This window comes from Coloeus monedula, assembly GCF_965178545.1.
Source record: "Coloeus monedula genome assembly, chromosome: 5".
NCBI classification, from domain to species: Eukaryota; Metazoa; Chordata; class Aves; order Passeriformes; family Corvidae; genus Coloeus; species Coloeus monedula.
Genome location: NC_138785.1, coordinates 17408377 through 17423963, shown reverse-complemented (window position 1 = coordinate 17423963; position 15587 = coordinate 17408377). Strand labels below are relative to the sequence as shown.

Here is a 15587-nt window from a genome sequence, read left to right as displayed (position 1 = left end):
CACTGAGGTTATTGCTATGCCCTATGGGATGTAGCATCCCATGGTGCTGACCTAAGGCAGCTGGGCGAGGTGAGCTATGGAGATTGTTTCAAATTGTATTTTGCCACCTTTGTAATGAAAAGAAAGAGTGTGAGTGCAGTCTGCTTTTCATGGAAAAGGGTGTGGATCAGCTGCAAATGGCTGTGGGCAGTATCTTGTGGGAAATGAGAGGAAACTGTCAAAATGACATTGTTGAGAAGTTGTGAAAATACTTTCATGCTGGGGGACTTTATTTGCTACCAAGTAGGTTTGGCATTGCACATCACACCTCAAAACAGGAAGTTCACTGAGGTCCACATTACCTTATTTGTTTAGCTGGATATTTTTCTCCTGGGAGATAAAAAAAGCAGTGCAGGGCATCACCTTCTACATTATCTTATTGTCTCATCCGCATTATTGTCTTATCTCTTTTCCCATCCCCATACTTATTCTGTCATCTCATGTATTTCTGGTTTAATATGAATTTTGATAGGACAGCATTAGCATGACTCTGTGTGCTGAATGAAACCTTTTTCTCACTTTCTGTTGAGCATGTGAGTCTGAGTCCAAATGCCCATGAAAATCCTACCATTTCCAGTGCAGGAGTAGCACTGCTCATGCTTCTTCTGTTAGATCTGTAGCAAAGGAAGAACACAATAAAAAGGGAATTGAAGATAATAAGAGAAATGTTTTTGCGCATACCAGGACCTGGATTTTAGTTATATGCTTAGTCCCTTTTGAGGCTGATAGAGGAACCTTTTTTGTGAATATGCTAAATGATCCTCCTTTGCAGAAGGGATCTTTAGGCTGTGGCCCCTGACTGTTTTCTGTGCATAGGTAGGGAGGAGCACAGGCATTTTGGATAATGGCTCTGTAAGCTCTAATGAGAAACACATTACTTCAATTTCTGCTTTTTTCAGTCCTGTCATTGTCATGTTTCCTAATTTCTGTTTGGTCTCAGTGATAAACATCTATTTGATAATAGAGCCCTCCAATGCTGAAGCCTGGAGAAGAGGAAGAAACAGTGAGGTTGCACCAGTGGATATATGGCCTGTGTGCTGGATGTACAGTACAAGAGAGCCTGATTGGGGGTCTGTTGGCTGATGAAAGGTCGTCTTTAGTTTTTGGTGAAACAGGAGCTGCAGGGAGGCTCCTGCCCTGCAATGACCCTGACAGTGAATAGGTTTAGACCAGAAGAAACTCTGCTGTTCTTCCCTCTTCTTCCCTGAACTGTTTGGCCCCAGTTTACTCAAGGGCCACATGCCAAATACAGTTTTTCCTGTGATCTCCCTTGACATGACTTAGGAAAGCCATTTCCTGAACCACATGTGTTCTGGTTAATTGAATTTCTAAGGCGTGTTTCACCTGCAGCTGTAGATTCATTATTGACAGCTTCTGCTCGTGGGAGCACTGAAAAGTTCAGCCTTCCAGCCCGAATAGACACACAGTTTCACTGTAGAGTGAGGGAATCCACAGTGTGTAACAGTGCAGTGTCTTACTTTGCATTCAGAGACACTGAACAGCTCCTTCCCTTCTTCCCCAAATCCTTCACTTTCAAATGTCATCACTGTCCATTTAAGGCATCTTTCCAAATTTGTTGTGAGAAAGTTTGAAAATATAGCACACATGAAGAAACTTAGATGTATCCCTTCTCTTCATGAGAGAAGGTGCCAGGTTTTACCTCTTCCCCAGCACCTAAACAAAGATGCTTTTAAAGCCAATCTCTCTCTCCATGTCTCTAGGAGAGCTGCAGCACCAACAGAGACCCTTGTATTGCCTCCATTGACACAGACTGTGATGTGTGAAAGGGAATTAGCTTGACAGCAGGGCAAGAAGCAGCGAGGCTGTTTCAAGGAAGAGTGTTTATAAATCCTCAAGCATTATTAAGGGCATAGTGTATGGAGAAATGTATGGCCCTTTATGTTCACTGAAGATTTGGCTTTGTTTTCCCCAAAATTTTGTGTATGTTAAGGCATAGCTCCTTTTACCTTGCATAATGGGGCCTCATTGGACTCTTCTGCCTGTGAACTGGGAAGCAAATAGGGAAACAGTCAATTTAAAACACGGAAACAACAACAAGCAACAATGAAGCAGTCCAGATATGTTAAGTCTTTTTGGTAATACTGTATTATCTTTGAAGCACAGGGTGCACACAAAGACCTCTGTGTTCAAATTGCTGTCATTGGGCTGTGTTTTCCTCAGTAAACATTTATCAATGGTCACCAATTAAAACATGGTTGATGTATAGTAAATAATAATTACTAAATACCTATGAAAAAGTTTGGATGGCAAATATAGAAAGTCCATTCTAGATAGATAATTTTTCACTGGACTTCTCTTTATGGCACCTGAGTTTTTTCTACTGGCAGGAGTTGTCAGACAGGTGAATCCTGTAAAGTAGAAATAAATGTATTGTTTTAATCCTGCATCCTTTCAAAATTAAAATCTTTAAAGACATATGTAGCACTGTTGGCCTTATGTAATGAATGCACAGTATTCATTCATGTAAGTTAGGATTTAAGCTATTGTTGTCATCTTTCTACCAATCCTATATGTATTTCTCATTTACTGAATAGAAGGGAGCTTGTGTTTTGTTTGGAGTTTTTCCCCTCACCCCTCGTATTCCGTTTTTTGACTATTTTTTTTCCTTGCTTTGTGCCAAGGCAGGTAACAAGGTGTTACTTCTGTGTCTCCTCTGCTGCCCTTTTTATAATCAGAAGTGCCTTAGGTGATTGGAGAAGGGTTTCCATGCTTCACCACAGGCATTGTGTCAATTCGTCCTGTTGCTGGTGTGTGACTGCTAAAGAAGTAGATCAAACGTGAATGAGAATTGTTACTTTTTCTGACTGTTTCGGGTAAGAAAAGTTTCAAAGGCAAAAAAAGTAAACCTCAACTTCACCATAAGAGCTGAAACTGAGCTATCTCATTTTTGGTAAGCATCCCTAACAACTTGCATGTAAATATCCAAAGCTGTGCCATCCAAGGCCTTTCCAGAACCCTTGGGCATTGTGGTGTGAGTTAAACTGAATTGCAGCCAGAGGAAGGTTTACTGTGGGATTCTCTGCTGCTTCTTGTCATACCGGGTGTCCAAAGATGTATCCTTTTACTTGGGTCTTCTCCATATTCCCTTTTGGCTCTCAGAAGTGAAAGCAGTTGGTACTTTTTATGCTCTTACATTATTTTAATTTCTTTTTCCCCTCATTCACTGGGTTGCAGGTACATCCAGAGGCAATGACCTTGATCAGTGCCTCTTGGGGTGGTTGCATGGACCACAGGCAGTTTGGGGGTTTGACTAGTGGTTGTGAGGTCAGGATTGCACACAGCTTTTGCATTTTTAAATGCATAAACACATGTTGGCTTCTCTTGTTTTCTCTCACTTGATGAGCATGCAATATCTTAGGAGAAATCACAGTCAATCCCAGTTGACAGGAAAGAATTATATGTCAGTGCTGTGTTTTGTTTGGCTTTTTTCAGCTGAACCAGGCCAGAGCATGAGGGTGTAGTTATGTAAACAGAAAAAGCTACTTGTATTTGATTTAATAGGTGAGTCCCACAGGATGCAAAAGAGGTTTTTCCCTTGTGTGCCTCTCCTTTGGAAGAAGCCATGCATCCTATCCAGGCTGGAAATAAACCAGCAATAAAATGCCAAAGCAGCTCTGACAGCTCACACGAAACATGCTCCACCAACCTCTCTGTAGATTTTTTAAACTCTCCGCACCGTTTCTTGCATGAGTGGAAAGTGCCAAAGGGACAGATGTTGCCAATTTGAACCATACAGGGGGAAGGCAAATATTGCTAAGCAACCGAGTGCTTGAGAGAATTTTTCGGAGAGGAGCCAAGGGAGTTATGCCTGGGAGCGCCTGCAGCTTCTCATGGCTCGGTGTGAGGGAAGAGATTAAAAGTTCTTTCCTGTCAGGGCTGACGCTGCCAGCACAAAAGACACCATAACCTATTGACACTGATTAGGGCTGACAAGGGAATGTATGAAAACAGGAAATCTGCCCTGCCATGTGGGAAGGCAGTAAGACATGTTCACAGAGGTAAGTGCAGCACACAGCTGGTGCCAGGGTGGGGTCAGCAGATGGCTTCAGTGGGACAAGGTGAAACCCAGGCAGGCGCCCAGCCCCGTGAAGTCCAGTGGAGGCCATGCCTGGGTCTGGCTTTCACATCTGACTGGAAACAGGTTGCTCAAGGATAGGCTGGCAGGGAGAGGGGGGGTGTTTTCAGTGAATCTTGTAATAATTGCAGGCTGCTTCATGTAAATGGAGTTAACTTCTCTAGTTACTGAAGGATGAAAGAGCTTATAAACAAGGCAAGTCTTAAAACACCGGTGTATGGTTGTGCTCCTTCCTGACCAAGCAGCACTTCATAGCTAAGTGCCAGCCTGAATGCCACTGGAGATGTTTCCTCGGAGAGTGAATTTGCCTGTTTCAAGTCTCTGAAATCTTTTGGCTGTAGATTCTGGTGTCTTGTTCAAGAGATGTATTTTCAGGAATGAAACACAAGATTTATCTTCCTGCATTGGTCATCACATTAACACTCTCCTAAGGCTACTTTGAGCACCTCCTGGACTTTGATCTGATTCTTTGTTTTGTTTAAATGTGCAGAAATGTTTAGCATGTGCTTTGTGTTGTATTTCTTACTTCATGGGATAGTTTTTTACTAGCTACCAGTGAACATCAGTGGAAGTGGCATTTTGCAGCTTAAGGATGCTCCATAGGAATAGTCTGGATCAGCACAGTGATGAGGGTTATGACAAGTCTGGTGGTACTGCTTTTGCTTCTTGGGCACTGGTCACGGTGCTCTTGCCCCATGTGGGTCCTGCAGCAGGAAGGTGCCTCACTGAGGTGTTGGTCAGCTCTCTGGTTTTCAGTGAGCAGCAGCATTAAGGGGAGAAGAGTTTTCCTGCTGTTTGTATGAGCTGGTACAGTCCTACATCGAGAAGGGCTTCCCAATGTTCCTGGGTAGGGCATGAGATTGCCAGAGCTCATCGAAGCTTGACTACAGTAATATGGTAATTTTTGAAATGAATTCAGTAAGTAGTGGTGTTCTTGCCCTGGCACACTACTCAGTACAGTCTGTTTTTCTATAAGTGTCTGTAAGTTATGCCTCTCTTACACAAGTAAATGCCTGTCATTATTGTGTGCCTTGAAGTTTCAGGTCTCATTTTTAATTTTCTCTGATGTCTAACAATGTCACTGTCTGAATTATCTTTAATATCCTTCTCCCTCCCAAGCTCTAGATGCCAGTTTTCATCTTCATAATGATGAGCATTTATTACCTAGACAATAAAATAGTGCTTAATTATTTTAAGCAGCAGAATATTTTAATTCCCTGTTGGAAAAGGTGATACTCCTAACTTTTTGATCTCCTGCTTTTCAACACACCAATTTCTCCTCTTAACTGCTTTAGCAGTGTTATGTTTTCTTGCCAGTTTGTTCCATTGGTCAAATGGAACATAAATGTCATTAGATATTGAGGTGCTCTTTATGCATGCAGTCAGGTGTATCAAATAGTGGGAGACATGATCTTGGCAGTCCATCACGCTCCAAGCAAAAAGTCCGGGTGCACTTCCCAGAGAGGCTCTGCCATCAGCCCAGCTGCCTTTGCATGTACCCAGCCACAGGGAGACAAACTGCAGCTGACATCACTTTGTGCTTGTTTCAGACCCAGCAAGGGCTGGATGCTGGCAAGTGTCCTCTGTCCCCTCCCTTTCCTACCGCCACCTTCATCTAATAAAAGACACTACTGCCTTCTATAAGCCCCTCTTTTCCAGGATACTGAATTTAACAACTTTGGCCTTTCTGCCTTTTCTTCAGATGGAGCTTTTCTGGAATCAAAGGAGGAAGGAACAAGGGTGATGTTTGCTTTTGCTGCTAAGGAAATAAAGCTCAATAGTACTTAGCTTGTGGAATAATTTTTAACCAGTTATGAGACTTGACCTAAACTTGCATTACTTACAGAAACTCCAGTTTGGGTGACTCGTTCAAAAGTGCACTTTCCTTTGAAGAGGAATAGTAACTTTTGCTATTCAAGACATTACTGTACAGCTTAGGTTATGCCACAGTCAGAAATGTTATCTTGGCTGGATTGCAAAGCTTCACTAAGTCAAAAGAAAAATTTGACCATTAAAAAACCCCCCCAAAAACATACTTAAAATTTTCAGATCTTTTTTACTGCTTGAAGTTAGAAAGAATAGCAATAACATAGGAATGCTTTTTTTTTTCTGTTTCTTGGGAGATGAGAGAATTCAGTATCTGTATTAGGATAATTTTAAGAGAATTTATTTACCTTGAATCAGAGCCCAAATTCAAGAATTTGTTTTAATACACTATTGAATCGAAAGCACCCCAAGAGGGAGAAGTGAGTGAGCACTTCCCCATGATTTTTAAGGTTAACTGCTGTATGTGTTTACAAGTATTTTTCTGTGTCTCTAGAATGAGCACACTGGCAGAGTGACTGAGCATTTTACAAGTTTGTTGTAAAATAAGCAATGTGCGGAACGATTCCTTACTAACACTGTGGTATCTATTTCTTCTAAAGCTGGTATTTTTTTAACTTGGTTTAAGAACATTAGTTTTTTAAAATACGACTTATGCATGTTGTGTTTTGAATAGCAGTGGCTTATGAAGAATGCTATAGGTTTGGGAAGATGTAGGGTGAATTCATGTAACAGGAAACAAAGTCATGTTAGATTCAGATCCAACCAACCTAGTCCTCCTCATACAAGGATTAATTTGGTTTCTTTCATCAGCCTGTCAGCTGATTGCTGTTCAGACCAAGTTGTAATTCAGACTTGGCTGGACACCATCTGTTCTCTAAAGGTGACGGGTATGGTGCATTCAGCCTGAATGTTTTCACTTGAAGCAGGCATTTTACTGAAGGTGCTCTTTGGCTGTCACACGTTGCTTGTCTCTTTGCAGTTTTGCTTTGTTAATCCTTGGCTGGGTGTGCTGAAGGAATGCCATATGTGCTTTACCAGTGCAGAGGACATCCCTTGCCTCCTTGGTATGCTGTACTGTGGAGCAGGATCAGCTCCATTCCTGCCCCTCTTTGCTAATACAGTATTCATGTTACCACAGTAATACTGCACACTTTTCCATAATGAAAGCAAGAGGAGAAGCAGTGTGGTATTTATTTCTGTGTTTGCTATGGTAGCAGTAACCCCTTGGGTATGTCCTACCCTTCCCTTAGACATTTCCTTAGACATTTATTTCCTCGGAGCCTCCTGTGGTGCACATGTAGGGAAATGCTTGTCCAGCTTTCAGGAGTTTAAGGATTCTGTGTGAAACTATTACAATGTAGAGACTTTGTCTGAGAGGACATAAGGAAATCACAGTACACAAAGCTGTTGAGCCCTGTCCATCACGTGGCTACAAATTATGAACCTGCCTGCTCACATCCCTGAAGTATTTTAAATGGTTTGAGTGTTTTGCCATTGGTTCTTGGGAACTTTCCGTACAAACATTGGCATCATTTGAGCAATTATGTATGAAGGAAATTATAGGCAGTGAAACAGCAATACAGAAAATCTGGAAATGTCTGTGGTCCTCTCCAGTTTCCTGTCCCTAAGATGCTTCAGGAAAAGATGGAGAAAGCTTTTCCTTAGGCAGAGGTTGGTTGGTGTCTTGGTACTTCTTGTAACCATGTCTCCTTGTTTGGATTTTAATTAGAAGCCATTCAGTCAGTATGTTAAATAAGCAAAAAAGCCATTGCTTCCCTCCAGGTTATACAGACAAGGAAAGAAACAGTCAACTGACCTGCTCCCATCTTCTCAGTATTGCTTTGTTTTCTGACAGCCTTTGAGCCCGGGGGGCTCATGGCCTGTAGCCTTCCTATTACACCTGACTGACAAGGATCACTTCTCAAATGCCGGCTGGGTGTGTTAGCTCAGCACCCCCTTTTTACCAGCTTGGCTGCAGGTAAAAACTGTGTGTGACAGCTCTGCAGGGCATAAGCCTGGCCATAAAGAATTTCTGGGACTTGGGAAACACCATCTGCAGTCTTTAATGCAGAGTTTAGGGAATGATAAAAATGTCTTTTAAGGAAGCTTACACTTTGAGTCATGACAGAAGCAAGTGTCCTCTATGTATGGATTTTAAATATTGTGGACTGGTTGTTCTAGGCACAGCATGAGCAAAGAAGGTTTTAGAAGGCTCTGTCCAGCCCTGGCCTCTGTTCCTACCTGGCAAACAAGCTGAGGGTGCTGTGGGGTTTTTGCTGAGTGCACAAAGCTGTTTGCTGAGGAGAGGATGAAAGTGTCTGTGTGCGTGTTTGGTTGAGTAAAAACAAACATCTCCTGGGAGCAGACCATGTCAACCTTGCACACTGCTTTTACAGCTGAAAGTTTAAGTTAAGCTGCTTTCAAGTTAAGCTACTTTCATTTACCTGGTCACTCTTTTTAGCACACAAAACTGAAAAGACTGACCATGTAACTGGTGGACAGGACTTGCTCTGGTTTCCCGTTGTCTTTAGCAAGATAGGGAGCTTCAAGAGACTTGTCCAATATTTGTCTCGAGGAGGATAACTTTCATCTGTGTATACATGATGATGATAATAATAAGGCACTTTGCTGTTCCAACCACAAAACATAAAATCTAGAAATAGTTTTTTTTGCAGTTAATTCAATTGTAAAACAATGGTGATAGTTGCCTTTGCAAGCAAAAGGATAATCTGCTATTTTTTTTCCCCACAGGTTAAGTTCCTTGGTTTGGAAGCATTTAAAAATATTTCTTCCATTTCCATTAAGGTTTAAAAATAGCATGTAGGCTCTTTCTGAGTTAAGAACTTCATTTTCTTAAGGAGAGAGATACAGTTCCTATCCTTTCAACATATGTGTTTTCTTCTCTTTCTTCCTTTGGGAATACTATCCTTAGATGCACTAACTAACAAGCATCCCTTTATTCATGTCCCTCCCTCTTGCCTTCTCCTTTTATGTACTGGTCCTGGTGACTGATGCCTTTTAGCTCCCCTCCAGGTTGAGTGGTGTGTCCCAAGCAGCAGCAGCAGAGTTGTGCTGGGTGCTGGCCTGGGACTGGTGATGTTGCTCCAGGCTCCAGCCTGTCTCTTCAGTTTGTTTTATTTCCCAAACTTCTATTGGCAGTGGTGGTAATGAAGGGAGGTGCAGAGGGGCACTGCTTTCAAACAGAGGGGAGAGCCTGCATCTCCAAGTCTTGTTTACCGAGTCATTAAGGGGAGGTGCATCAAGTACCACCACTGCCATCGTAAATCTAACTCGGCTTGTTTTCCAGGGGGAAAGTGGTCTTTGGAAAGGGAAAACATTTCTGAGAGATGGCAACAGTTAATTATCTGAGGTGATCCCCAGAGCCACAGGATGCCTCTCACCACCAAAAGCCCCAATTTCTTTGATGGTCTTAGCAAACATTATTATTATTATCTTATCTTCTGTTGTTTCAGCTGAAGTGACCAGCTTTTTTTCTGGAGTAGGCTAGCATCAGGCTACTCAAAATACTGTAACAGTATATCTATTAGCATAAATTGCAACAAGGTGGTACTGGAAATGAGAAAATGCCTGAAACGGTGGCTTGCTGCTCTTACTCAAATGCTTACATTGAAAGACAACCTCAGCCTTTTATGGACACAATACTTACAGATTCTCATTAAACAGTATTAAAAGTTATTTACTGGAGAGATTTTAAGGGGACAGTAGGTAAGAAAGTTCTGTGGAATCAAGGCGTCAGAGTTAGGTTTTTGAGAGCTACTGTACAGATGGCAATTGCAATGGAGAGGTGCTCTTGTGTGGAAGTTCTTTGTGCAGAGCAATTTACTAGTGAGATAATTAGCCTTGGCTGGAGTCCGGGTCTGCATGGCTATAGACAGGTGATGCTGCACTTAACTTCCATGCTTACTTCATTTGGATTTCAGTAGTATTATTATTAGATGAAGGCTAACAAGAGATGCACAAATTTCTGTCAGCAGCTCAGGATTTGTAACGAATCCTTCATTAAAAGATATCAACAGTCCGTTCCCCCAGGACACAACCCCCTTGGCTACTTCACTCAAAGAAAGACAAAATAGCAATTTGTTTTTCTTACGCCGTTTGAACACAGGGAGGCCCGTGCATTTATTTTTAGATTGAGCAAAATAATCCATCTCAGGGTTAGAAAAGCGTGTAAAATCTTTAAAGAATGTTTTATTTCCTGCAGGCGCCCACGCAGGGACAGGACAGTACAACCATTGTTTGCTGAGCATTTTGATGTAAAATGCTTAAATTGCCAGGATCATTCAGTGTCAGCTGAAGAAAGCTCATGGTAATGGTTTGATTTGTTTTCAAACCTTTGTCAGGGGTGGTGACAGGCTGGAGCTGCTGTCTTCACTTTGAGCTGGGCTGCTGAGTTGAGGCGTGGGCAAAAGCAGAAGTGAAGGTGATATGGCATTTTTTTAGTGGAAAAACTTCGGCATTGCCATGGAAAAGAGAGGAGTGGACTCAAAGGGGTTAAGTGTGCTTGTGGAGCTGTCCACAGGGAGCCTGGCTACAGGTGAGCTGCTGGTGAAACCCTGGTGCCCACAGAGGACCTGAAGTAGCACCCAGAGAAATTATTTTAGAAGGCTCCTTGGAGTCTGAGACTGGTAGATTGGATTTGTAGTCTACAATGAAGTCTTGTGACTTCAAGCAAGCAGCATAAACACAAATGAGAAAACAAATGCATTTATAGTGTAATTTTGAAGATTTTGTCTGGCTGGATGAGACAGAATCCTTTTGTACATTTCTGTTGGTACCTCAGCATTGCTTTAGTGTGCACAAAGCAAAAAGCATAAATAGGTTTTGTTTTTCATGAAATACAAAAGTGAAACTTAACTCTGAAAACAATGTCAAGCAGATCTACTTCAGCTTTGCTTTGATTTTCTGGATTTATTCCAGTCTCACTCCATTAGGTTGCAGAAGTAGGTTGGTGAGAGGGGAGACCCAGGCTTGTTTCTACTCATCCTCCATAGCTAAACCCACCCATCTGGCTACCTGAAGCTGGCACAAAACTCAAACAAGTGCATCTCCAAACATATTTTTTACAGCTCTGCAGTGTGTGCTACCTTGTTATTGCTTTCCACAAAGAGAATCTGATATAAGGTTTTTATAAAATTTCTGCTATTTCAGGGTTTTTTTGTGTTTAATTTTCTCTTTTTGTCCTTTTGTATTCTATCTTATGTTTGAGGGTTTTTTCGTTGCTGTTGTGGTCGTCATGTTTTTGTTGAAATTGAGTGAGCTTTCTTCTTCTGTGCTAAAATTGATGTGTCTTGCAGTAATTCCTCCTGTGAAAATTAATCCTAGTCTTGGACAACCTGCTGAGAAAATTGCCTTCCCTTCTCACGGGTTTGTCGTTCTGTGACAGCAGCTTCCTGAATTTCCTGGAACAGCTCAAGCTGCTGTTAGAGGGACTCTGCTGCTAAAGAGTACCTCTGTTATTTTATGGTAGTAATGAAACCTCAGACAATATTCCCTGTAATAAAATGGCCTTTAAAATCTGCAAATCTGCAGCCTAGTTTATGAAGCCAGTCATTAAGGACATATGGAGCCCTGTATGATTTGAGATTTTAAGCAAATGATGTCTATAAAAGTTTCATGACAGTAATGAAAGTCCCTTTTTATTGTATATTTCTGAAATGTTTTTGAGCTTAATAGAAAAATAGCACCAAGGAAAACCTAAATATAAGCATGTATTTCCACCCTTGCATATGAGGGAAGTGTGAAGTCAGGAAGGGATGGTCTCGTCCTTAAAATACAGTTTGTTTTGAAGTGTTTGCACACTCTTTGATTTGTTATTGACTTAATCCAAAGCTCACAGGCAACAGTGCAAAGACTTACACATCTGTAAGCTTTAGACTTTAGACTCAGACTCCACATTTTATCTTTTAAAAACACTAATACTTTTTGCACTAACTTTAAAAAGGAAACAAACAAAAAACCCAATTCCTACAATTTCTTATCATGAAATCAGAAGAAAATCTTGTGTTGACTACCTGCCTGCATCTTTCTTATTTGACACAATTTTGATGGTTCTGTTTGCTTTTCATCCCTGTTTCCCCTGTGCAGTCACTTCTCCAGTGGTTTGCAGGGGTTGTTTTCATTGCAGCAGCTGTGACAGCGATGTTTTCCTGGGCTCACCTAAATGGTTGTTGATGCCAGAGCTGAGACAGTTGTGTTTTGTCAGAAGGGGTGGGTGCTGGTGGAACCTGTGGGCTGGAAATCAGAGTGCGGTTTTATGCCCCAGGGAACTGTTGTGGTTACTAAGTTTCACCAGTATGTGCTTCAAAACCAAGTCATTTTCTATTGTTTCCAATCCATTTAGCTACAAGCAATCAAAATATCCCTGCTCCATAGTTCAGGGAATACAAGGCCTTGGACTAGGTTAGTGCATGTGAGAAAATACAGCGTTATGCACAGACTTTGTGTGCTTTCTCGGGAAAAAAAGTTGCTGGTAGCAAAGCATGCATTGATTGCATGGCAGGTTTTCTTTGTGTTTTTCTCATAATATAAAATACCCATTTCATAAATGTTTTTAAAGCATTATTTTCAAATATTGGGTACAATATAAGAAGCACTTCAGATGTGTAAAATGAAAAGCGTTGTAAGACTTCTGATCTGTGATATGGAACATTCAAACACCCTTGACAGAGAATCTGCTTGGTGTCTGGTGTTCCTCAAGATAGTGTGTGAAAGCCTTTATGAATTTTCATGTTTATGTATTTCTGTCAATCAACAAGACAGTTTGAGCTTCAAGCTTTGGCAGCCTTTTTCAATACATGGCAGAGCATTATTGCATCCATCATCAGGATTAGTAGGGGCTTGGTTAAAATATGCCTTGTCTCTTGTTGGCTGGGTCATTTTTGAAACATGCCTGGCGTGTGTCCATCTCTCATCTGTCTATAGCATGGAAAGGATGGATTTTTAATTGTACAAAAATACATCAGGTGGGAAGTTGCTTTGGGGAGAGTGAGTTGGCTTGGTATCGCTAGCGTGACTTGTGTGCAAGGAGGAGAGGGCATCTAATATGCAAGATCTCCTCCTGCTCTGACTGGCTAAGCACAGAGATGGGTGAAGTGAGGACAGGGTGGTAGGTTTCAGTCTGATTTCTGTCCTGCTGTTTTTTCAAACTAACCCTTCATGCATATGCAGTTTTGTGATCTTCATTGCATTCAAGTGGCAATGACTGTGCAGCTGACATGAAAAAACAAATTTAAAACTAGATATTCCTATTCAAGTATAATAAAGTGTAGTATTAAATGGGAAGCAGCTGAAAATGTGATTTTTTTTTTATTTGTTTGGTTGGTTTTTTTTAGTATGAGGCTGGTGACCTTCTCTGCTGATAGTTGCAGGGGCAAAGCTCTCATTAGGAAATGACAAAAACCTGACAGCGGAATGAAGGGCACAGAACTCATAATTGGCTTTTCTCATCATTGCTGCACAACTTGCTTGGGTTTTGTTGGCGTTAATAATTCAGTCTGAGATCAGGCAAAGAACAATAGCTGGTGTGTTTGAGCTTTACATACACATTTCAGTTTTAATTAGGAGGAGATATCAGGCAGCACAGGAAACTCACCTGTGCTGTAGCTGTTCCTCTCCTACACTGCCTGGGTCCCTGCAGCACCACTGTCACCTAAGATGGAGATGGGAAAACAAGGGGCTTGTTTGTGTACAGGATGTCAGGGGGCAGCTCCAAATGGTCTGTGACAGCAGAGGTTTGCAAATAGCAGGGATAACCAGTTGGGTGGAAATTACTGAGGTGATAAGGAACAGAGATGTCTGCAACACCTTAATGCAGCCTGTATCCATTCCAGTTAATGTCTGCTTCCAGACCTCCTGTCCTCCTCTCGGCACACTCTGTGTGCTCTGACTGCCGCTGGCCTTGTTTGAGCCCACGCATCTTGGCAGTGTCACGTGGTGGCTTCTGAAATAATGCATGGCCAACTCTCTCTGGGAGACGACTTTTTGACATCTTGCTTGAAACTATTCTGCCACAGCCTCCTGATGAGGCAAGCTATTTAAAGACCACGGAGAAAGCTTCAGCCCCCTTCTTCCATGAGGGCCATCTTTCAGCTCCATTTGGCACATGTGACAGAGTGGGATGAAAATGTGTGCTGTAATTTTTAATGGAATATCTTTTTAAAAAGAAACAACCGCAGAAGCTCTTTAACCCCATCTTCATTACAAAAAAAAAAGCAACCAACCACTGCTTATTCTTTGTAGCATCTATGGCCCACATATTATCATGGCCAGTGGGGCATCCCTTTTGTGTGCCTGGTGGTTCCTTAGGTGGTTTAGTTTGGTTTTGGGGATTCTTATTATTGTGATTTCCACATTCATTCCCGAACAGAGCTGTGCAAGGCTCAGGGCGTGAGCAGAGCTATGTGTTCATGAAAGCTCACGGATTTTGGAATTGGAGGAGAGGACGTGGAAGTATTTCTGAGAGTTTCGTCACACAGTTGCTATGCAGTGTGAATTGAGTGCCTGCGCAGATTTTAAATTGTTTTCTAAATTAGGAGCTCCCTCTCCTCTTTTGTGGGTATGTGCACCTGTGCATTTCTGCAAGCCTGTTGTAGTAAAGACAGACTAATTCCTCAAGTAACTTCTAGGGCTTCTTACGTTTGTGTAGATGCTTGGAATTATTTTGGCCTGAAGTCCTTTTCAGTTCAGATCAAAGTAGTAGTGAATCCTTTAGTGGCTGTTTACCTTTTTTTACTTTTAAATGAGTATTCTTATTAATATTATTAGTAATTAAATGAGTATTATTTCTGCGGGAGCTAGCTGTTATTGAAGCACAGCATCAGTTTGGTTGTGCTTGACCTTGACCACCAAAACATCTTGTAAGTGACATTTGGAGGTGCCTGTGTCATTCCCAAACTGAAAGAGTGTGTGAATGTGGCATAAGGAAATCCTAGCTGGGGACTGTACAAATGTCAGTGTCAGACAACAAATATGCACCAGGCTTAACTGGAGTTGTCTGTGGGGAGCACATTATAGTGTTCCCAGGAAAGGCTGTAAAAGTGCTAGCAGGGGTAGACAGCAACGTGGAATATTTGATCTCCCATACCCGCAGTCCTCAGTGGAGCTGAGCTCATTTCAGGGATTTCTTTGGCTTTATGGTTTTTTAACTCTTCCTGCAGCAGCATCATATTTCTGCTTTTCCCTAAACTCTTCTCTTAAAGCTGGCAAGGACATCCCTTGCTGCTGGGTGGTAATTGTGGTTTAATGGTGGTTTAGTGGTTTAACAAGCTGAAACACAGCCAAGATGTGACTTGGAGAAGAAAAACACCAAACAAACAAAAGGGAAGAAAATACTCAGGATTCAGAAAAGCCCACCTCCTTCAGGCACTTGATGCATAGCTTTGTAAAAGATGAAGTGTCCTCGGTCACTGGAGCTGGGATGGAGGGAAAGGGGGCATGCCCCACAGGTTTGGGGCACAGGGACAGTCACAGTCCTACCTGAGAGCAGAACCTCCCTGCAGTCAGCTGACTGACCAGTTTTGGTGTGGTTTTGACCCTGTGCATGTCCCGAACAATCTGTGATTGTAATCTCTAGAGCAATCATTTCACCATGTATTTGATAATGGTA

The 15587-nt window shown here is 41.9% G+C and overlaps 1 protein-coding gene across 1 annotated transcript in view; it reads left to right on the top strand.

The window, feature by feature from the left end:
- AFF1 (ALF transcription elongation factor 1) overlaps positions 1 to 15587 on the top strand; it is a 68126-nt gene that overhangs the window by 25307 nt on the left and 27232 nt on the right. The gene's annotated exons all lie outside the window — the stretch shown is intronic.